The sequence below is a fragment of the Mobula birostris genome, chromosome 10, assembly GCF_030028105.1.
Source record: "Mobula birostris isolate sMobBir1 chromosome 10, sMobBir1.hap1, whole genome shotgun sequence".
NCBI lineage: Eukaryota > Metazoa > Chordata > Chondrichthyes > Myliobatiformes > Myliobatidae > Mobula > Mobula birostris.
Genome location: NC_092379.1, coordinates 67,585,667 through 67,609,147, shown reverse-complemented (window position 1 = coordinate 67,609,147; position 23,481 = coordinate 67,585,667).

Sequence of the window (23,481 nt, the reverse complement as noted above, 5' to 3'; positions counted from 1 at the left end):
CTTGGGAAAATGAAAGGTCTGAAAATAGATAACTCATCTGGACCAGATGGTCTATACCTCAGGATTCTGAAAAAATGGCTGAAGAGATTGTCAATAGGTTTCAATAGGTACATTTAATGTCAGAGAACTGTACATCCTGAAATTCTTTTTCTTCGCAAACATCCACGAAAACAGAGTGCCCCAAAGAATGAATGACAGTTAAATGTTAGAACACCAAAGCCCCCCAGCTCCCCCTCCCACACGTAAGCAGCAGCAAAACAATGACCCCCTTCCCCACCTGCAAAAAAGCATCGGTGCCCTCCACCGAGCACTCATGTGCAGCAAAGCATCAATAAAGACACAGACTTGCAGTACCCCAAAGGCTACAACATGGTAATTCAACATACCACAGGCTCCCTCTCCCCTTAATAAGGGAAAAAGAAATGTCCCAATTTCACAGCGAGTGGGGAGGCATAAACAACTCATGATTTATGGTGCTAAAAGTCTGTTGCATCACTTCTTCCGAGCTCTGTGCCCAAAGAACTCAGGTCTCTAGGCACACGGCCAGCAGCCAGCTCGCTGCTTTCGATCTTCTATCTCCCATGACACACCAGGTGGTGGCACCAACCTCGAGTTGGCTAACCTTCAGAGCCACGAAAAACTGGGACCCTGAAGGCACACTAGTCTTCTAGACCGCATCCTTGGCATATCGAATAGCGGCAAGTCGGGAGACCCTGAGGGCGGGTCCCTTTCCCACAAAGGACCGAAGTCAGCGTGTAACTCCAGGTCAGTGTCTTCAAAAGAATCATGAAAAGGAAAAAAGAGACATTAAAGATAGAAACAGACCTGTTTCCGAAAATGCAAGCAAAGGAGTCGCCATTCGGTGCCATCGTCCTCCTAATCTCCACCTTTTTTTGTGGCGGCATTAGTAATGATCTTTCAAGAATCAATGGATTCTGGCATGGTTCAGGAGGACAGGAAAATTGCAAATGTCACTCCACTCTTCAAGAAGGGAGGGAGGCAGAAGAAAGGAGACAGTTAGTCTGACCTCAGTGGTTGGGAAGTTGTTGTGGTTAATTGTTAAGGATATGGTTTTGGGGTACTTGGAGGCACATAATAAATAGAACACAGTGAGTATGATTTCATTCTGGGAAAATATTGCCTGACAAATCTGTTAGACTTCTTTGAAGAAATAACAAGCAGGATAGACGAAGGAGAATCAGTGGATGTTGTGTACTTGGATTTTCAGAAGGCCTTTGACAAGGTTCCACACATGACTCAGCTTTTAAAAGTTAAGAGCCCATGGTATTATAGGAAAGATACAGCATGGATAGAGCATTAGCTGATTGGCAGGAGGCAAGGAGTGGGAATAAAGAGAGCCTTTTCTGGTTGGCTGCTGGTGACCAGTGGGGTTCCACAAGGATCTCTGGTAGAATCTCTGGTAGATCTCTGGTTTTACTCTATATGTCAATGATCTGAATGATGGAATTGATGCCTTTGTGGCTACATTTGCGGACAATATTAAGATAGTTGGAGGGGCAGGTAGTGGTGAGGAAGCAGAGAAGTTACAGAAGGACTTAGACAGATTAGGAGAATGGGCAAATAAATGGCAGATGGAATATAATGTTAGGAAGTGTATGGTTGTGCCCTTTGGTTGAAAAGATAAAAACAGATTATTTTCTAAATGAAGTGAAAATTCAAAAACCTGAGGTGCAGAGGGACTTGGGTTTCCACGTGCATGATTCCCTAAAGGTTAATTTGCATGCTGAATTGGTGGTGGAACTGCCAAATGCTAAACCCAATAAAGAAGGTGCTCATGGAGCCAGGGAACCATAAGCTCAGTGTGAAAGAAGTGTTTACTACTTCCACCTGTAAAAATAAGGAACAGTTAGAAGTGGATGTCTGCATTGTTCAGAATCTCTTCTCACCACTATCGGGTCGACATGCTATGGAGAAGCTGAACCTCATTGCAAGGTTGAGTTTGCTAAACAATGTTCAGTGGCAGAAGTACCCTGAGTTCTTCACAGGCCTGGGGTTGCTGAAAGAAGCGTGCCTTATCCAACAGAAGCCAGGAGTAATGCCCCACTCTCTGACCACTGCAAGGTATATACCAGTCTCACTGATGAACAAAGTCAAAGCTGAACTTAAGAGAATGGAGTCGCTTGCCATCATAACTAGAGTGAATGAAGTATGGACTGGTGTGTGGGCATCATTCCTGTTCCCAGGCAGGTTGGCATGGTGAGGCAGGAGGAGTTTATTCTGCCCTCTGTTGAGCACACATTGGGTGTGCTGGGTGGAGCAAATTTCTTCATCAAACAAGATGGAAAACAGATCCGTTTAGCTCCTGAGGCACAGAAGCTTACAAAATTTATCACACCAAATTGAGACTATGCCTTCAAGAGACTCGCTTTTTGGCACCTCATCAGCCCCTGAACTCTTTCAGATGAGGATCAACCAAGTTTTGGAGGGACTGGAAGGAGTAGTCTGCCACATGGATGATATTACAATCTTTGGAGGCTTAAGTGAGGAACATGACAAAAGAGTGGCAGCTGCCTTGGAGAAACTGAAGCAGGCTGGAATAACCTGGAACAAAAAAAAAAAATTTCCGAAGTTGGAGGTGAAGTTGTTTGACCACCAACTGTCCTCAGAGGGAATGCAATCAGATTCACATAAACTGTCAGGAGCTCGGAACATGGAACAGCCTGCAAATGTATCTGAGACCTGCAGTTTCCTTGGCATTGTAAACCAGCTGGGAAAGTTCATTCCAGATCTGGCAAAGAAAACAAAGCCACTTTGTGACCTCCTCTCTCAGAGAAATGTTTGGACATGGGACATACCACAGGAGTCATTTGCATCACTTAAAGCAAAACTTACCTTTTCTTCTTTTTTTTAAATTTTACTTTTATTTGGATAAGGTATTCGTTGGTATTACGCACACTTTTCTACAAATAAAACCTTTTCCATTTTTTATATATGTATAAATCTATATATAGTTATACGTTCACAAGTACACACTGAGATGATATTAAAAGAAAAATAATGGAAAAAAGAAGAAAAAATAATTAAAAAGGGGGCATACCAAAGTAGGTAACATAGTGGGAATAAAAAAGAATATATAATTAGGCACTTAAATAGATATTTATGTTCAATTGTCATTCCACACTATTAAACTAAATAATAATAGTTGTCAAAAATAGTAATAATAGTGGTTGAATATTAATTTCCATGTATCTCTTCTGGTCCATTTCTTTCTAGTCCAAAATATTGTGTGCAACCCTATGTAACTTCCATCGTAGGTGTTTGTATCCTAATACATTCCTATTTACTCCTACCCACAGACATACTTATCCAATCCCTGTGTACTTATTTACTTCATTTTATCATTTTTTTCCCAAATCTTTTTCCATGCTTGTGTTAATTCCATGTTTTCCAGAAGTAGAACCGTAAACATTCGAACCAAGGGAGCTTACGTTAACACTGTTACTATGTTGATGAGGAAAGCAGTATGAACCATTAGGAGAGTCATCTAAAGTCTGCTCGCATTGGGGTTATAAATTCAATCCATTTATTCCAAATTTGATAACATTTTTCTTTCTGAATTCTCAGAAAATAAGTCATCTTTTCCATTTTAAATATTTCCAAAATAATTTCATGCCAATCTTCTAATGTAGGTGTTGTTGGATTTAGCCACTTCCTGGTGATTGATTTCTTACTTGCCACTATAAAGGCCTGCAGCAGCTTTATATCTTTCTTCTGTTCCAAAAACAATACATGCCCCAAATACAGAGTCTCCAAGTTCAGAGGTATCTGGGTCTTAAATACCTTAACTAATGTTCTGTGAATACCTTCCAATATAAACTTAACTTAGGGCAATCCCAAAAAGTATGGAAATGATTTCACAACACGCTGGAGGAACTCAGCTGGTCAGGCAGCATCTGTGGAAATGATCAGTCAACTTTTCGAGCCGAAACCCTTCATCAAGACTGAAGAAGGAAGGGGCAGAGGCCCTATAAAGAAGGTGGGGGGAGGGTGGAAAGGAGAAGGCAGGTCGGTTCCAGGTGAAAAACCAGTAAGGGGAAAGATAAAGGGGTGAGGGAGGGGAAGCAGGGAGGGGATAGGCAGGAAAGGTGAAGAAGGAATAGGGGAAAACACAACGGGTAGTCGAAGGAGGCGGAACCGTGAGGGAGGTGATAGGCAGCTGGGGAGAGGGTAGAGTGAAATAGGGATAGGGGAAGGGAGTTCCACCTCCTTCTACTACCCATTGTGTTTTCCCCTATTCCTTCTTCACCTTTCCTGCCTATCCCTTCCCTGCTTCCCCTCCCTCACCCCTTTACCTTTCCCCTTACTGGTTTTTCACCTGGAACCTACCAGCCTTCTCCTTCCCACCCTCCCCCCACCTTCTTTATAGGGCCTCTGCCCCTTCCCCCTACAGTCCTGACGAAGGGTTCCGGCCCGAAACATTGACTGATCGTTTCCACGGATACTGCCCGACCTGCTGAGTTCCTCCAGCGTGTTGTGAGTGTTGCTTTGACCCCAGCATCTGCAGATTATTTTGTGTTGTGGAAATGATTTGCCTCCTTGGAGCTACACATTCTCCAACACGCCACATTTGTGTCTTTATATTTTTCCTGGTATGGGGTCTTGAAGTATCTTATAAAATTTTTCCAGCAACGTTCTGTCCAAATCAAAGAGTTAGTCGAAGACCACTGAAAGCTGCATATTTTCCCCCAAGCCTCCTCTGAAAGTACCAACACCGCTTCTTTCTCCCACTTCTCTTTAATATACAATGTGTATTCATTTTTGGCATGAGAAAGGGAATTATAAAATCAAGAGATAGATTTACTTGGTATTGAGCTGTAAGCCAATTTCAGAATCTTGAAAAATTCTAATTCTGCTGTTGAGAAATCTGTATGTCTACAATTCTGGTTAAAGTAGTGTCGTACTTGAAGGTACCTAAAAAGGTCACTATGTTCTAGGCCATGTTTGCCCTGCAGGGATTGAAAACTTTGTAATGCATTTATACGTGTGACTAAGAGGTAGGTTGTAAGGCCTTTCTTTAGCCATAGTTCAAATCTTTTATCTCCTCTGCTGGGAAGGAATTCGGTATCAAAAGCACACCATCTGAAAAGTTTTAACATGTTGTAGATTCCACATGAATTAGCCACCTTCTGCCATACTTTTAATGTGAGATTTATCCAGCTGTTTTTAAACTTTTCCAAATGGGCCATCAACCCTTTGTCCACAATTGAGGCTTGTAGAAGAAAACTGTCAATCAATCCAAATTCTATTTCCTTCCATCTAGCCTTGTATTCCCCATTACACCGATATAACAGAGGAGATATCTGTGAAGCATAAAAATAGTTTCTCAAGCAAGAAAGTGCCCTACCCTCTTCTTCCTTTACTAACTGTGAGGTGTTAAATAGGATTTTAGGTTTCTTTCCTTGCCAGATAAAGCGGGAAATCCATTTATCCCATTCCCTGAATTGATTATTGTCTACCTCCACAGGTAAAGTCTGGAAAAAGTAAACAAGGGAGAATATTCATTTTTATGGTATTTAGGCTTAAAAAGGGCATAAGATTCCACCTATGTATATTTGCTTTTATCCCTGAAATTAATGGCCCATAGTTTACCTGTGACAACGTTGAAAGATCTTTTAGCAGGGTTATTCCTAAATATTTTAATGATTTAGCATCCCACTTAAGATCATATGTATCCTGCAGTTTTTTGGATGCTATATAATTTAGGGGCATAACCTGCGTTTTCTTTACATTAATTTTATAACCTGATATTTTCCCAAACTCATCCAACAATGTAAACAATCCTATGAATTATTTTTCTGGATCACTCAAATAAACTAAGATGTCATCTGCAAACAGCGCCACCTCCTGTTCAATCCCTGCCACCTTGATACCTTTTACAATTTCACTCTTATTAGTCGGGCAAGAGGTTCAATGTGTAGTGCAAAGAGGAGGGAGGAAATTGACCATCCCTGTCTAGTTCCTCTCTCTAAAATAAAAGAGTCAGAGAGGTCCCCGTTTATCTTCGTTCGAGCTGTAGGGCTGTCACATAAAGTCTGGATTACTTTAATAAACTTTTCTTGAAAGCCGAATCTTCCTAACACTCTGTATAGGAATATTCATCTAACTGAATCAAAAGCTTTCTCGGCGTCTAATCCCACTACCATTGTCTCTGTCCCGTTCTTAGTAACCTGTTCTAGTATGTGTAAAGTTCTCCTTATGTTGTCCTGAGTTTGTCTTTGCTGGATGAATCCGGTGTGATCTGCGTGGATGAGGCCAGGTAGAAGCTTTTCCAGTCTACGAGCTAATATAGATGTAAATAATTTATAATCCAAATTAAGAACACTGATTGGCCAGTAATTACCACCTTCTAGTTTATCTTTACCCTCTTTAGGAATAACTGAGATAATCGCCTCTCTCCAGAAAGGTGGAATTTCTCCTCTCTGTAAGATCCATTTAAAGGTGTTAAGTAATAATGAAGCTAACTGTGACTTCATCGATTTGTAACACTCTGAGGTAAACCCATCAGAACCTGGAGACTTCCCGGCCTCTAACCTAGAGATGTTCAGTTCTTTGACAGTTACTGGTTCTAATAGGCATTCATTTTGTAAATCAGTGAGCTTGGGTAGTTCTAAAGAAATCAGGAAAGTGTCTATATAGGGCTCATTGGAGGCCTGGGGTTGGGAGTACAGCTCTCGATAATACGTTTCAAAACTCTCTTGAATTTTCCCTATTGTGCTCTCAACGAGCTTTGTTTCTGGATTCTTTTTTTTATGAATTGTATTGTCAGCTTGTTGTTTACGTAATTTATATGCTAATAATCTAGCAGATTTACCGCCTACTTCATAATTCTTTTGTCTCAGGTAAAGAAAATTTCTTTGAGTTTCCAATGTGTAAATATCATCAATTTCACTTTGCAATTTCTTAATTTCCTGTTTTAAATTAGAATTCATTTTGTTGCTATCTGCAACTTGAAGTTTTAATTTTCCTTGAAGGTCTGCTAATTTTTGTGTTTTGATTTTTTTCATGTGAGTAGCAATGGAAATAACTTTTCCTCTCAGTACAGCTTTCAATGTATCCCATAAGATCACTGGTGATGTTTCTGTTGTGTCATTAAGGTCTAGGTATTCTTTGATTTTTCCCCTTAATCTCACCATTACTTTCAGGTTATTGAGTATATGTGAATTGAACCTCCATAGTGTTTTCCTCATTTTCCTTTCCAGGATTAGAGACATAGAGACTGGGCTATGGACCGACGGATCAATTGTTGCAGTGTTACACTTTTTTTATCCTGAATCTATCTATGTTAAATATAAAAAAAAATCTATCCTTGAATAAACAGAATGAGGGGAAGAATAATGTGTATAATCTTTACTAGTGGGGTGTAATTCCCACCACACATCTATTATTCCCAACTCCTCCATCAATGATTTCACCTTCCTAGTCAGAGGTTTGTTCTGAATCACTGTTCCTGAAGAATCTACTACAGGGTTTAACCTCATATTAAAATCCCGTCTGCAGATTACTACTCCTTCAGAGCTGGCCATTAGGTTAAAAATGTGTTTATAGAATGACCATTCACTACCTGGTGGAGCATAAACATTCAGGAATGTTATTTCAGTACCTTCTGTTCTTCCTGTAATCTTTACAAATTGTCCATCCATGTTTTTAGTCTCTGAAATATGTTCATAATTAAGAGTACTTGATATTAAAGTAGCTACCCTTCTTTTGTGGCTCAGTTTATATGATGAATAAAATGCATGCTTAAAGCCCATTCTTTTTAATCTTGCATGTTCAGATTGGCTCATGTGCATTTCCTGAAGGAAAGCTATTTGTGCTCTCTCTTTTTTCAATTTAGACATAATCTTATTTCCCTTAATTGGATTCAAAACCCCATTAACATTATAGGAAATTACTTTTACAGGTTCAATTTGCTTTTTTCTCTCGTCGAAAAGAAAACACCCTCCTTTTCTAAACAAACAGTAAGCAATCCCTTCTCAACAGTAAAACAGAACACAAAACCAAACCCTAGGCATTTTTTGAATGTAGAACATTTGAAAATTTTCCCCGACTTCCAACAGTGAGGCCTGAGCACTGACCTACCTCAGTTCAGAGGGATAACCTCTATCTTCACCCTGTGTTAGAGGGCCCTCCGCAGTGTAAACAACCATGGAGAGTTCTCCCCTTTTTATGTCTCGACCATATTGCTGTCATTCAAGTTATTCTGTCTAGTTTATTTTCAGTTACCAGCTTTAATTTTACCTTTAAGTCCGATTTACACTTTTCAGTCATTTCTCTTAATTAATCTGTACTCTCTGTACGTTCGCATCTGGATACTTGCAGCTTTTCCTTATAGCTTGACACTCTGGTTGAAGTGAAGTGTCCTCACCGCACTGGATGCCATAACTACTGTCGAATCTTCTCCAGTAATGACTCCGGCTGGGTGATAACTTTTATGGGTAGTCCCCAGACCGCCAGGTCTGACGTTGCCTCCTCCACTGTAGCGTAGGTTTTTGTCCCTTCGTCGTAAAAGACTCTTAGCCGAGCTGGATACAGGGACTGGAATCTAATGTTGTTTTCCTTCAGGACCCTCCGTGCTTCCGCGTATTCCTTCCATCTGGCAAGGATCCCCGGTGCGTAATGGTGGTCAAAGCTGATTTTACAGTTGCTCCATATAAAGCCTTTCTTTTGCCATGCCAGTTTAAACACTTCTTCCTTCGTTCTGTAGCTGAGAAATCTGACTAGAATCAATCTGAGCTGGGCTGCCTCATGGATAATATAACTATCTTTGCAGGCTTAAGTGAGGAACATGACAAAAGAGTGGCAGCTGCCTTGGAGAAACTGAAACAGGCTGTAATAACTTTGAACAAAAAGAAATGCAAATTTGCAAAGTTGGAGGTGAAGTTCTTTGGCTACCAATTGTCCTCAGAGGGAGTGCAATCAGATTCAGGCAAACTGCCAGGAGTTCGGAACATAGAACACCTGCAAATGTGTCTGAGATCTGCAGTTTCCTTGGCATGGTAAACCAGCTGGACAAGTTCATTCCTGATTTGGCAAAGAAAACGAAGCCACTTTGTGACCTCCTCTCTCGGAGAAATGTTTGGACCTGGGACATGCCACAGGAGAAGTCATTTGCACCACTTAAAGCAGAACTTCTTTCTACCAACATTGGCATTCTTTGATCCAAGCAAAGGTCTCAGCAGCTGCCTCTTCCCTTGGCCTGGGGGAGTGCTCATGAAAAACTGCAGTGGGTGTATGGAAACCGGTGGCATATGCATCAAGAGCACTGACTCCTACTGAACAGTGTTATGCCCAGGTTGAAAAGGAGTTGCTGGCTCTTGTGTGGGCTTTTGTCAGCTGCTTCTTGATAGGCACTAAATTACTGCTTGAAACAGACCACAAGCCACTCGTCAGCCTCCTCAGCTCGAAACACTTAGATAACTTACCTCACACCTGCAAAGATTCAGAATGAGGTTTGTGCAATACTGTTATGACATTGAATATGTCCCTGGCAAACCTTTCACAACACCAGACACCCTGTCCAGGATGGAATGGAAGCTGACTCCACCCTCATGGAAGATACCAACACATACTTGGCTCAGGTGCGTGAAAGCTTTCCTGCATCACAGAGTAAACTGGATGAAATTCACTCTGAGTTGAAAAAGGGCCAAATCTGCAGCAAGGTCATGCAATACTGTAAGTATAGATGGCCAGCTGCTCCAAAAGCAGCTCGTGAACTCAGACCTTATTGCTTTGAAAGAGACACACTCACCATTCTTGATGGTTTTTTGCTAAAGGGCTCCAGACATCACTTCTGTTACTATGTAAGCAAAAATCATCAGTCAAATCCACCATGGACATCAAGGCACTGAAAAAATGACACCTAGGATCAGGCAATCTGTGCAGTGGCCTGATCTGAACACACAGCAATGTAGAGCATGCTGAAAACTGAACAAAAATCATGCTGAACCTCTCTGTCCCACAGAATTCCAAGACTTCCCAATGGCACAAACATTTTCAAGCGACAGAGAGACAAATATCTTTTCACTGTGGATTACTATTCATGGAAATTTGAGGTGTCCAAGCTGTCCTCTACGTCCTCAGCAGCAGTTACACAGCACCTGAATTCTGTATTCACTCGCAATGGAATACCAGAAACACTTCTGTTAGGCAATTCATCTGCTCAGATTTCAAAGCCTTTGCTAGGGCCTATGAGTTCAAACACCAGACAGCAGTCCATGGTACCCACAGGCAAATGGAGAAGGAGAAAGAGCAGTCCACATGATTAAGAGTCTTCTACTGAAGGCAAAGGACCTCTGCAAAGCACAGCTAGCTTATCACTCCACACCTCTTGCAAATGGCTATGGTCCATTAGAGCTGTCAATGTGCTAGAGAATGAGAACAAGCCTGTCCATTTTTCCTTCCCTTCTCCAACCTCACCAACCAGACTTAGACAAAGTGAGAAATTTTGAGACAACACAATGTGAGAAAACAAAGCACATGCAAGATCTCAGACACGGAGCAAAATCTTTGTCGGCACTCAGAAGCGGTGTGTGTTTTAGACCAACTCACCAATGGAACAATAGTCTGGCAGCATATACAATGATCATTTGTGATCAGAACTTTACAAGATGAAATCAGGTGTCCGCTCGTGCACCTTCAAAGTCCAAGAAAGTTGAAGGAAGAAATAGAGTGGCTTGGTCCTTATGATGAGGACCACTTGCCTGAGGTGGACACACCTGTCCAGAATCTCCAGCCACTCCAACACTCCCAGGAACCTATACTAGATTGGGCTGTGTATCTGTTCTACCACTGAGATGTACTGCATTGCCTAATAGCTTAGGACAAGTGACTAAAGAATCAGAATAATCTGCCCACTTTTCCTAGAGTGTTTAGATAGCTTACCCTGACCTCCATTATGTTTAGTGTTGTTTAAAAAGAGTTTTAATGTTGAAAACTTTCATGAAATGAGACTCTTCTTATATAAGAAAGGGAATTGGTGAAAAAAGGAGGAAAACAAAGAGAATGAAAGACAATTCAAAACAAAAAGACAGTTATAATGTCAGCAATTATTTTTTATGTTTATGTAAGGAGCAAAAGGAGAGAAGTTGTGGTAGTTAACAGTGGCATTCCTATGCCACTCAGTTAGCCACTCCCAAACGGAAGGAGTTGACATACTGTACAAGCAGGGTTATCAGTAAAGTTCAGTTAAAGATCCTGCATGCTGGTGTCCCTGTGTGCTCTGTGCTATCCCTCCACAACAAACACAACAATCCTGGGAGAAAGTTTCTGGCTCTCTATCATATCTAGAGCTCATGTTTTTATAAACTTCTATCAGTTCTCTTCTCAGCCTCTAACGTGCCAGATAAAACAATTTGTCCAACCTCCCCTAATAGCTCATACCTTCTAATTCAGGAAACATCCTGGTGAACCTCCTTTGAAGCCATCACCTCCTTTCTGTAATGGGGCAATCAGAAATGTATGCCATACTCCAAGTGCAGCAGAAACAACATTTCTACACGTGCAACATGACCTCCTGACTCTATGCCCCTTGCAATGAAGGGAAGCATGTCATACACCTTCTTTATCACCCAATCTACTTCCATGGTCACTTTTTCACAGCTATGAACTTGGTCCTCAAGAGCAATCTGTACATCAATACTTCTAAATGTCCTAACATTAATTATACCATCCCCTTGTATTTGACCTTGCAAAGTGCAACACATCATACTTGCCTGGAATAATCTCTGTCTGCCATGCTTCCACCCTTTCAGTGGCTGAGCAGTAAGGGAACAGTGACCACAACTCCTTAACGTTCAGGATAGTTATAGGAATGGTCCTTATAGGAGAGGCTTAAATTGGAGTAGTGCAAATTATGAGGGCATTAGGCAGGAACTAAGAAGAGTTAATTGGGATCACCTTTTCTCTAGCAAGTCTACATCAGACATGTGAAGGGTGTTTAAGGATCAATTGAACAGGGTTCTGGAAAGGTATGTTGATTTCAAAAGGAAGGACATGGATGGAAAGACAAGAGAACCTTGGGTGTTCAGAGAGATGATGACTTTAGTCAATAAGATAAAGGATAACTATGTAAAACTTTGGAAGTTAGGGTCATACAAAGAACATGAGGAGTATTTAGAAGCCAGAAAAGAACTAAAAAATAGAATTAAGAAAGGTAGAAGGCACCATGAAAAGTCCTGGGCCAGTAGGATTAAGATAAATCTCAAGGCATTCCATAAATACATCAAGAGGAAGAGGATACCTAGGGAGAGGGTGAGACTGTCGTGGTTTCACAAATGACAAGGAAGTGCCGAAGATTCTTCAAAAAATGTTTAAACTTTAATTTGCAAAGTAAAGCTGAGACAGACAGTGGACTAGGCTGTGTAGATCTGTCACTGACTGCCCATTTGTCGTTTTCTTGAAAGCCCTTCTGGGCTAACAGCATTACTCTAGCTAATAAATCAATTACTCTTATCTCTCTTACTTGGCTACATTCATTTTTCTCGAGGGGTTAAAAGTACACAGGTTTCATTCAATGGTTACATCCCAAATACCACAGTAATCCCACGCACTCAGTAACAGACACTTAATGCATAGTAAAGGCATGGTCAACATCTGAATAAACACCTAATACGCGATAAAAACACACTTAAAATAAACACTTAGAAAACAGAGTTAAAATGTTTTCCAATATAATCCTTCCTTTGAAACTGACAAAGTGTCACATAGAGAAGAAACTCCGAGTACACACACAAAAGCTCAAATAAACTCCAGAATTTACTCCCAAATCTGGGTCAAACTATAATTTCTTGTGCTTAGAACTCGAAATGTTCTCTCTCTACTTTCCTAGGCCACTGAGCCAAAAACCTGTCCCTTCGTGTCTGAGACAGGAAAAAAGACTCAGGAGCCTTTACAGTCTACTACCACATTATCATTTCCCTCCTGTACATCTTGCATGTCATGTAAGCTGTAACAATACATCATCGGTGTTTCTTTTTCCACTGGGCTTGATTCAGCAATTTCCAGGAGCATCGGAAAGCGTTTTGTTGCGGCCCGCACTATAAGAGACTTGAGACACGGAAGAAAACAGCACAAAACAATCGCACAGCTTACTAATACGATACCTACAGTTATCGCTATCTTGGCTAGCCATGCTCTCCATCCCCCTAGTTTACTATCTAACCAGTCAAATAGCTGATGTCCGAACCCTGCATTCTGTCTAACTTCTCTTCTCAGACTTTTCAATTTGTTCATTGCTCTGCTAAATGATCCCTCTGGACTAGTGTTATTTGGTATAAAAGTACAGCACTGTTCTCCAAATATTACACGAGCTCCTCCTTTTTCTGCCAACAGCCAGTCTAACACCTGTCTATTCTGCCACACCACTCTACTAGTTGCATCCAGCTGTTGTCCTAGTGCCTCCAGTGCGTCATCGGTGTAGTTAATGAATCTCTGTTGATTATAATATATACAATTTATCCACTCAACATTTTTGCTAACCCCTATTACAGGTATAAGTGCTTCCCAGCCTGCAGCAATCTCATTTCTTGCTTTAAACTCGTTAAGTATACCCCTCGGCTGTCCTATACTGTCGATTTGGATCGTTGGGTCAGGTTCATATTTTCGCCTCTTCCGTCGCAGTGTCTGCTGCTTCGGAGTGTCAAATTGTACTTCAGGGGATACTACAACCTCTTGAATCAGCATAACTCGTGTACATGTACCTGTCTAACCGAGGGGGAGCGTGGATCTCAGACCTCCCTCCTGTCCACACAGCCACCAGGTATCTGCTAACGGGATGGTCTGGGCATCCAGCGCACCATCGGGCGGAGGGGTACCTGTCTGGTATCTTCGGCCTGGGGTTACATCCCAAGTCTTAACACAGTTGCCACTGAAATGCCCAACCAAGAGATCACTTGTCTGTGTGAAGCATTCATAACACAAATGGTCCTGCATTTTAAGCTTTCCCAATGTGGGTGTCTGGTTTCTTCTATTTATAGCCCACGGTCTGCTGTAATTACAGTTAGAGGCAAGCTTGTTTTGATCAAACTGCGAGGAAGCTTGGTACAACATACACCAATAAGGGCACATTGGGATGTTGGCCACACACTTCTGATAACAGGGCTTTACCTTAACGCAAACCCTCATGAAACAAGCCTTGGTCGCACTCGGACACTGATGCTCACACCGTTCCCTATGCCCCCCTCACCATTGCGCACAAGTGGAGGAGTTGTATGGCATGGGGACTACATACTGTGCTGGGCTTGCCCTTGAGCACAGATAACAATTCTGTCTCTTCATCATCCCTGCTGTATAATTTACCCATTGGTACTACGTGTTCTGGTACCACGGTACGGAGGTAACTGTTGTGCTCCTCTTACTCCTTTCTCTCAGGTTTGGTGGGATCCTAACAGTCCCATGCCACATCTGCCAAATTAATGGTCTCCAAGTCTGCACAAGAGTATCTAAGTGTATCATCCTGAGGGGCGAGACTGGTCGCCCCCAAGTCGGCCCCATTATCTGAAAAAGTACTACCACCCATAATCCCATCCTTAGGGTCTTCGGGCCTGTCCTCAGAACCAAAAATTTCCCTTATGGTCTGATCAGACTCCTGTGGTAGAGTGACAACTTCTTGTTCTTCTTGTCTGTCCCCTGCTATCCGTTCCTCTTCACCACTTACCTCGGGCTCCACACCTGACCGTACCCGCGGGACCGCTCTGGTGAAGTGATTGAGCTGGTACCAGGTGGAACATCTCTCTACTTAAACTGCGGTGGGTGACGCCTTGGTTACCGTAAAACGCCCCTCCCTTCTTGGTGCGTTCCACTTTCTTCGAAAAGCTCGCACATAGACCTGATCTCCTGGCTTGATTGGTCCTTCCCTTGGCATGATCTCCGGCTCTTTCCGTTTCTCCTGTGCATAGATGGACTAATGTATCATGGTTAGTTGCTGCATGTGTTGTTTTAGTTCTACTTCTCATTGTTCCAAGCTAGGCCCTTTGTATGGTCCTCTCCACTGGGGCACTGGCCTGGGCCTTCCGGTTAGCATTTCACACGGTGTTAGACACGTCACTCGATTAGTTTGCATGTGGTAACTCATTAATGCTAACGGCAGCGCGTCAATCCAATTGAGTTTAGTACCTGCACAAATTTTATTCAGTTTGGTTTTTAAGGTCCCGTTAATTCTTTCCACCATGCCCTGCGACTGAGGGTGATACACGCATCCAAACCTCTGCTTTATTCTTAGTGCTTGCAGGACTAATTTAACCACCTTTTGGATGAACGCTGAACCATTGTCTGAGGGGACTTCTGTAGGTATTCCGAATCTTGGGATCATCTCGTTTGTCAGGAATTTTACCACTGTTCCTGCCCCTTGATCTTTCGAGGGTACCGCTTCTACCCATCTACTGAATCTGTCAATTACTACTAACATGTATCTTTTCCCTCTTACTGTCCTTATCATATCTACGTAATCAATCACTAAATGTTTAAATGGCCATTCGGGCACGGGTATATGACCTATTGGGGTTGTAATTCCTTTCCGAACATTATTCTGTGCACATACCTCGCACTGCGATAGCACATGGTCTACTGAAGCCTGTAAATAAGGCGACCAAAAACCGTCCTTTTTTATTTTCCTTATTACTTCCCCCCTTGCACAATGATCCATCCCATGCGCTTCTGAGATCAGGATAGTCAACAACGGGGTGGGTGCTACCAATAAACCGTCCTCCGTGCTCCACAGGCCATCTGGGCTCTGCTTGGCCACCCTTCTTCTCCACATTGTCTTGCTCTCCCAAAGTTGCCTTACCTTGTATTTCAATCAGGTCCTCTACCATAGGTTCCGGCTCCAAGCTTACCTGGGGTGCAGTGAAGGCCGACGTACATCCAGATGCTTTCCGGGCTGCTTCGTCTGCAGCTTGATTTCCCTTGGTTATTGCATCGTTTCCTTTTTTATGTGCCTGACACTTCACTATAGCCAGTGCTTTGGGTTTCATCATCGCTGTTATTAAATCCAAAATTTGCTGGCAGTGCTGTGTGGGATCTCCATTACTCTTCTTAAATCCTCTGTTTCCACACCGCCCCAAACAAATGACACACTCCATGCGCATATGCCGAATTAGTATAAATGTCTACTTTCTCACCTTCCATCATTTCACACACTGCTGTCAGGGCTTTGATTTCCGCTAATTGGGCGGAACATGGTTGGGGGCAAGCTTCCATTCTAATAGTCTTAAAGCTTGTCTGATCCTGCTGCACTACTGAGAAACCTGCATGATTTCCATCATAATCCCAATAACAGGAGCCATCTACAAACAAAGCCTTTTTATCTTGCTCTTTTAGTGGTTCGGATCGTAAATCTGCTCTTAATTTGGCAAATGCCATTGTCTCCCTTACACAGTCACGGGGTTCTCCTTCATGACCCAAGGGGACGTAATCAGCTATATTACTGGTAGTACATCTCTGTATAGTTATATCTGGAAATGTCAATAACATCTGGTATGCTGTTATTCTGGCTGGTGTCAACACAAATTTACCTCTTTCCAGTAATTCTGTTACCTTGTGGTGTGTATACAGGATCACAGGGTAGCCCATGGTCACAGATGATGCCTTTTCATAGGCATAGTATAATGCTGCTAATCCCTGATAACAGGGTGGGTACCCCTAAACCAATTCATCCAATTTCGCACTATAGTATGCTATTGGTTGTTTTGCTTTTCCTGTGCCTGTCTCTTGTGTTAGAACCACTGCAACACAGCCTTCCTGCCGTTTGGATATATACAAATGAAAGTCCTTTGCATAGTCAGGCAAAGCTAACGCTGGGGCTGACTGCAATTCCTGTTTAATAGTATTAAACGCTATTTCTGCCTCCTCGTTCCACTGCAGGCCACTCTTCAAACTTGTATGTCCTGCTTCCTTCATTATTTTCCTTAATGGCATTATGATTTCAGCATATTCCCCAATCCAATCTGAACTGTATCCTGTTAATCCTAAAAACGTCATCAGCTGCTTTACTGTCTGGGGTTTAGGAGCTTTAGCTATTGTCTCGATTTGACTCGGCGCTATCGCCTTCATTCCCTTGGAGATTACCCTCCCTAGGTATTCTACCTGTTGCTTACAGAATTGCAGCTTCTTTTTGGATACCTTATGTCCTCCATACACCAGTCTTTCTAAGAGGGTTACGGCATCCTGTTCACACTGCTCCTCACTTTCGGAGCAAATTAACAAATCATCCACATACTGTATTAATGTATTTTCCAACGGTATGCCCTCTAAGTCTGCCCTTAATACTTGATTAAAAATGTGTGGTGAGTGCTTAAATCCTTGCAGCATTCTAGTATAGGTACACTGATTACCTCTGATGTAAATGCGAATAGATACTGACACTGATCGGCCAGGGGAATGCTGAAGAAAGCTGAACACAAATCAATCACTGAAAAATAGCTTGATTCCAGCGGAACGTTAGTCAAAAGCTTGTGCGGGTTGGGGACTACCGCTGGCCAGTCCTCCACTACCTCATTTACCACTCGTAAATCATGTACCAGTCTCCATTTGGATTTGTCCGCTTTTAAGACGGGCAGCAGTGGGGTATTACATGGACTATCTATCCTCTTAAGTACGCCTGCTTCAAGCAACCCCTGTATCATGGGTGCTATTCCCTCCTCTGCTTCTGGTCTTAGAGGGTATTGTGGTCTCCAAGGTGGAACTGCTCCCTTTTTCAGTTTTATTTCGACCGGACTGGCTGTTTTTATTCTCCCTACGTCCGTGTCATATTGCAACCACAGAATAGATGGTAACCTATCCAGCCTGTTATCTTTTCCCTGACCTTTCTCCTTTTCCAATCGTGACATGTGCAGCTGAGGAATTACTTCAACCTCCTTTATAGTTCCTGTCATATCTATATCTATCATTATTTTGAGGTAGTTGTTGTCTCCCGATGCCCATACCCCTTGCATGATTTTCCTCCAAACCATTACGGTTCCAGCACGTTTTACTAAGGGTCCTAGGTCTCTAGACTGGTACCCTTCATTCACCAGCAACGTTATGTGGGGCACGGCCTCCGGTATTCTATACCATTTCTCCAAGAAGGTGTTCCACCTGACTTGTAGGGCTGCCGCTTGCTTTCCAATTATTATAGCCTCTCCTCTTAGGTGCTGCCGGGTACATGGCCCCTCGTGCCATCTCTGCTCTAACTCCTTACTCTGAGTCTTGTCAAAAATTACTGTGCAATGTAACTCAGACTTGGGCGCTTCCGCCTTGGGCAATATGACCTGCGCGCCCTGTTTCCATTTTCCCCAGTGTGACGAGAGTACACATAGATTAAGATGTTAGCTGTCCTGTGCTGGCACCAGTGGGATCAGCAGTTGGTCTGCCACCTGTCTTCAGGAGAAAGAGAGATAAGGAAAACAATGGCGCAGCATTTGGAGATGTTAATGAAGGGACGGGAGAGTTTAACGGAAGGAGAGCTGTCAAGATCGGCTCCCCTTTGAACTCTGAACTGTTTGAAGTGATGGACAGGCGATACCCCAGCAGGGGGATAAAAAGAGACAGGTTCGCTAAGGCAGGACACACACGACACCACGAGGTAACGAGACCCTGGAAGCGGTGCGCCTCCCACAAGTCGGTGGGAGTTTCGGAGGGCTGGTTGCGGGACCAAGCCATAGACGCACAGGGTGGAAAGGAACGATCGGCGGGAAGCTGGTGTGTGTCTGCCCTTGCCTGGGTGCCAGGTTCACTGTAGAGGAACAGAGGGGTCACAGTCAGTGACCTCAGAAGACATTACAAAGGGCTCGCCCGAAAGCTGACTGCGAGGAATATCGAAGGTCTGTGTGGGAGCCGTTTCTGAATATTCATTCGCTTTCTCTCTCTCTCTCCCATGGCAGTGATTACTGTGAACTGAACTGATATCAATTGAACTGAACTTTGTGTCACTTTGAAGCTGGTCATTTACCCCTAGACGACGATAAAGCTTGATTGATCCTATTATCCTAGTTTCTGTGTACATGTTTGTTTATCATCGCTGAACTGTTGTATTCATTATCCTTTTGATTAGAGTACTGTGTTGCTTATTTCTTTCATAAAACTTTCTTAGTTCCAGTAATCCAGACACCAACTGAGTAATCCATTTCTGCTGGTTTGGCAACCCAGTTATGGGGTACGTAACGTAAGTGGGGTTCTCGTCCGCGATTTTGAACGCTAAATTTGGGACGGAGTAAATTGATTGGGTTAAAATTCCCGAAAGAAAGAAAAGACAAACAGCAGAAATGGAGATTGAGGAATTTCTAAAAGCGCCAACCTTGGAGACATTAGAGGATGCCAGGAAAGCGGAATTGGCAGCTGTGGCCAAACGGTTGAATCTTGTTAAGGGGAAGTCGACAATGAGGAGAGAGGAGATACACAGAGCTATCGTAGAGCACTATGTATCTAAAGGTGTGTTTCCCCAAGGCGAGCTGGAGGTGGTGTCTATTGAAAAACCTGCTGGAGACGCGGTACAGGTGCAACTTGAAAAACTGAGACTCGAGCACGAGTTCCGGGTACGGCAGCTAGAACACGAAGAGAAGCAGTTAGAAAGGCAGGAGAAAGAGAAACAGTTAGAAAGGCAGGAGAAAGAGAGAGAGAGAGAGAGTTAGAAAGGCAGGAGAAAGAGAAACAGTTAGAAAGGCAGGAGAGAGAGAGAGACAGTTACAACGGCAAGAGAGAGAGAAACAGTTGGAGTGAGAAGAGAAACAGAGGAAAAGGGAATTTGAGCTGGAGAAGTTAAAGATAAGGGCCGAGCAGGGGCCCATGCCGAACCAAGGTGGAGGGTTCCGGGCGACCCAGGAGGTTAGGCTGGTTCCTCCATTTGACGATACCGACGTGGATTGGTACTTTCTCCATTTCGAAAAAGTGGCTACAAGTCAGGACTGGCCGAGGGATAAGTGGGCTGTTTTGCTTCAGAGTGTACTGAAAGGGAAATCCCAACAAGCTTACTCAGCTTTGTCCGCAGAAGATGCCCAGAGGTATGAGGTGGTGAAAGAGGCCATCCTCAGGATTTATGAGTTGGTCCCGGAGGCATACCAGCAGAGGTTCCGGAATGCGAGGAAGCAGTGGGACCGCACGTATTTAGAGTTTGCCCGTGAGATGCAGACATATTGTGAGCGTTGGGGTAGAGGGGGATTATGACAGACTGCTACAGCTGATCCTGATTGAGCAGTTTAAAGGTTGTGTCCCTGAGGGTATGAGACCCTACCCAGATGAGAAAGAGGCAGCCACGTTAGCTGCAACTGCTAAGTTGGCGGATGAGTACGCGTTGACGCATAAAATGAAGTTTGCCCGGAGTAAAGGCTACCAGAAGGGTAGTCAGGACGGCGGGGAGAGTCTGCCAGAAAAGTCAGAAAGTAAGCCGGGTACTAGTGAGAAGGATAAGGTAGACCGGGAGCAGTCTGGTAGGAAGTCTCCTGGGGTCATCTGTTATAATTGTGGGAAAGTCAGACACTTTGCGTCCAGGTGCTTTGACCCAAAGAAGGAGACGGGAAAAGGAAAAACAGCGATTTTGACTGGCTGTATCGAGCTGGTAAATGAACCACTAGGAGAGGAAGGGTCTGCCAAAGTTCAGGAAGGGCGCCAAAGGTTTATCTCGGCCGGATTGGTGTCAGTGAAGGAGGGATTAAACCCAGTTCCAGTGCGGATCTGGAGAGACACGGGAACGTGTCAGTCATTGATATTGAAGAGTGTATTAGAGTTTAGCTCAGAGACCCAGACTGGGGAGGTCAAGGTCAAAGGTATTGGGGAAGGGACAGAGGCAGTCCCTTTGCACCAGATACACCTACAAAGCAACTTGGTCTCTGGACTAGTCACGATCGGGGTGAGGCCCGAATTACCGATGCAAGGCGTGGAAGTTTTGCTCGGTAATGACCTCACCGGGGGAATCGTGTTCCCAACCGTGAGATTGACAGGTCAGCCTGCCAGCATTGAGGCCCCGCCCATGGACTCACAGGTTCATCCGGGGACTGCCGAAGTAAATTTAGCTGAGACGTACCAGGAGGAGGTAGAAAGTGAAAAGAAGGAGTGTAGTGAAACAAGAGGTAGTGAGGGAGCTGAGACAGACTTAGCATTAGCCAGGAAGGAATTTGTGCAGGCGCAGGGGCGAGACGAGGGGCTGATGGTTTTGGCAGAGACAGCTGTCTGTGACGCAGAACTAAGAAGGGAGCCAATAGGCTATTGTGTGGAGGAGGAAGTGCTAAGGAAGAAAGGGAGACCAAGTACCGTACCTGCAGATGAGGAATGGGGGGTGGTGCAAAAGAGTTATGGGGATGAGATTTTTAACCTGGCCCACAAGGTACCCCTCGGTGGACATTTTGAGGTGCCGGAGGAAACAGTTGGTGGAATCATGAAAGAGGTTTACCAGCTGCACAGGAGGAAGGATGTTATTGATTATGGCAGACGCGAACTGAGACGGTCACAGGCTTTTGATATGCTAACAAACTTGGTGTTAGCGCAGAAATCAATGAAGCTAGGGTCCCCCTGATAAGAGAAAAAAAACATTTTGAAAAGTTGAGTATGGTATCGACCAGATGGGAGAAGGCTATTGTTTTGGCCAGCTCTGCTGATAAGGTCTCTCCCTTAATCCCCGAACAAAGCGACTCTTTAGGAGAAGTAATTAAACGGCTCGCACACGTGTGTTTGATTGTCCCGAGGCGATGCAAAGAACTGGGACGTTGGGTGGTGCTTGTTACGCTAGGTCAGCCTAGTGACCAACAGCCCTGTGGAATGAATAATTCAGTGACGAAGGGGCTGATGAACACAGAGGTGTGTATTGGCGATGTAATACGGCTGTCTGAAGCCAGCTTGATAGTGAACCTTGAAAAAAATGAGTTCGGCCACACGAAGGTCACTTATCTGGGAATTGTGGTAACACAGGGGCAGCTGGCAGTGATGCAAGCTAAAGTGCGGGCTATCTCTGACATCCCAACCCCAACAGACAAGAGGGCCCTCAGAAGGCTCTTGGAGATGGTGGGGTACTGTAGGAAGTTTTGCAATAACTCTGCGGTTACTACCCCTCCCCCTCATACTAAGCCCTTGCGAGAGAAAACTAAGTCGGGATGGGACGACCCTTGATACTGTGGTCCGGGACGAAACCCAATGAGAGGTTACATTGATCGCAATTCATCAGTGTTTTCGGCCACTATGAAGTTTGCTAAGTTGGAGCCTGGTTTAAGGGATTATTAATAACACATATAAAAGGAACAGAAAATGTGATTGCTGACTGTCTGTCAGGTGTTGACAAATTAAAATTCGCTGTATTAGCCAAATAGCTGATAAAGATGTATATCTGCGTGTATCAAATAATGTATTCATGTTTGTAATTTTTACCCCGGTAAAAATCCTTAAAGGTGAGGGGTGTGACGAGAGTACACATAGATTAAGATGTTAGCTGTCCTGTGCTGGCACCAGTGGGATCAGCAGTTGGTCTGCCACCTGTCTTCAGGAGAAAGAGAGATAAGGAAAACAATGGAGCAGCATTTGGAGATGCTAATGAAGGGACGGGAGAGTTTAACGGAAGGAGAGCTGTCAAGATCGGCTCCCCTTTGAATTCTGAACTGTTTGAAGTGATGGACAGGCGATACCCCAGCAGGGGGATAAAAAGGGACAGGTTCGCTAAGGCAGGACACACACGACACCACGAGGTAACGAGACCCTGGAAGCGGTGCGCCTCCCACAAGTCGGTGGGAGTTTCGGAGGGCTGGTTGCGGGACCAAGCCATAGACGCACAAGGTGGAAAGGTACGATCAGCGGGAACCTGGTGTGTGTGTGCGCCTTGCCTGGGTGCCAGGTTCACTGCAGAGAGACGATCATATCTGGAAACGGAGGGGTCACAGTCAGTGACCTCAGAAGACATTACAAAGGGCTCGCCCGAAAGCTGACTACGAAGAATATCAAAGGTCTGTGTGGAAGCCGTTTGAATATTCATTCGTTTTTGCTTTCTCTCTCCTTCCCCCCACTGTCCATTGCCACAGCAGTGATTACTGTGAACTGAACTGAACTCAATTGAACTGAACTTTGCGTCACTTTGAAACTGGTCATTTACCCCTAGACGACGATAGAGCTTGATTGATCCTGTTATCCTAGTTTCTGTGTACATGTGTGTTTATCATTGATGAACTGTTGCATTTATTATCCTTTTGATTAGAGTACCATGTTGCTTATTTCTTTAATAAAACTTTCTTAGTTCCAGTAATCCAGACTCCAACTGAGTGATCCATTTCTGCTGGTTTGGCAACCCAGTTACGGGGTATGTAACACCAGGTTTCCCCGATCTGATCTTCTATGTCTCCTATCCAGAAAACATTAGCTTTCTTGATTTCCCGCACTAGTAACTTTGTATTCGCTCTTTCCACACTCAACCCACTTCTAGTGCATCCTAATTTTAATTCTAGTTTTAATAGTGCGTCTCTGCCTAGCAAATTAATCAGGGTTCCTTTGGACACTAATACTGGCAGAACTATTCTT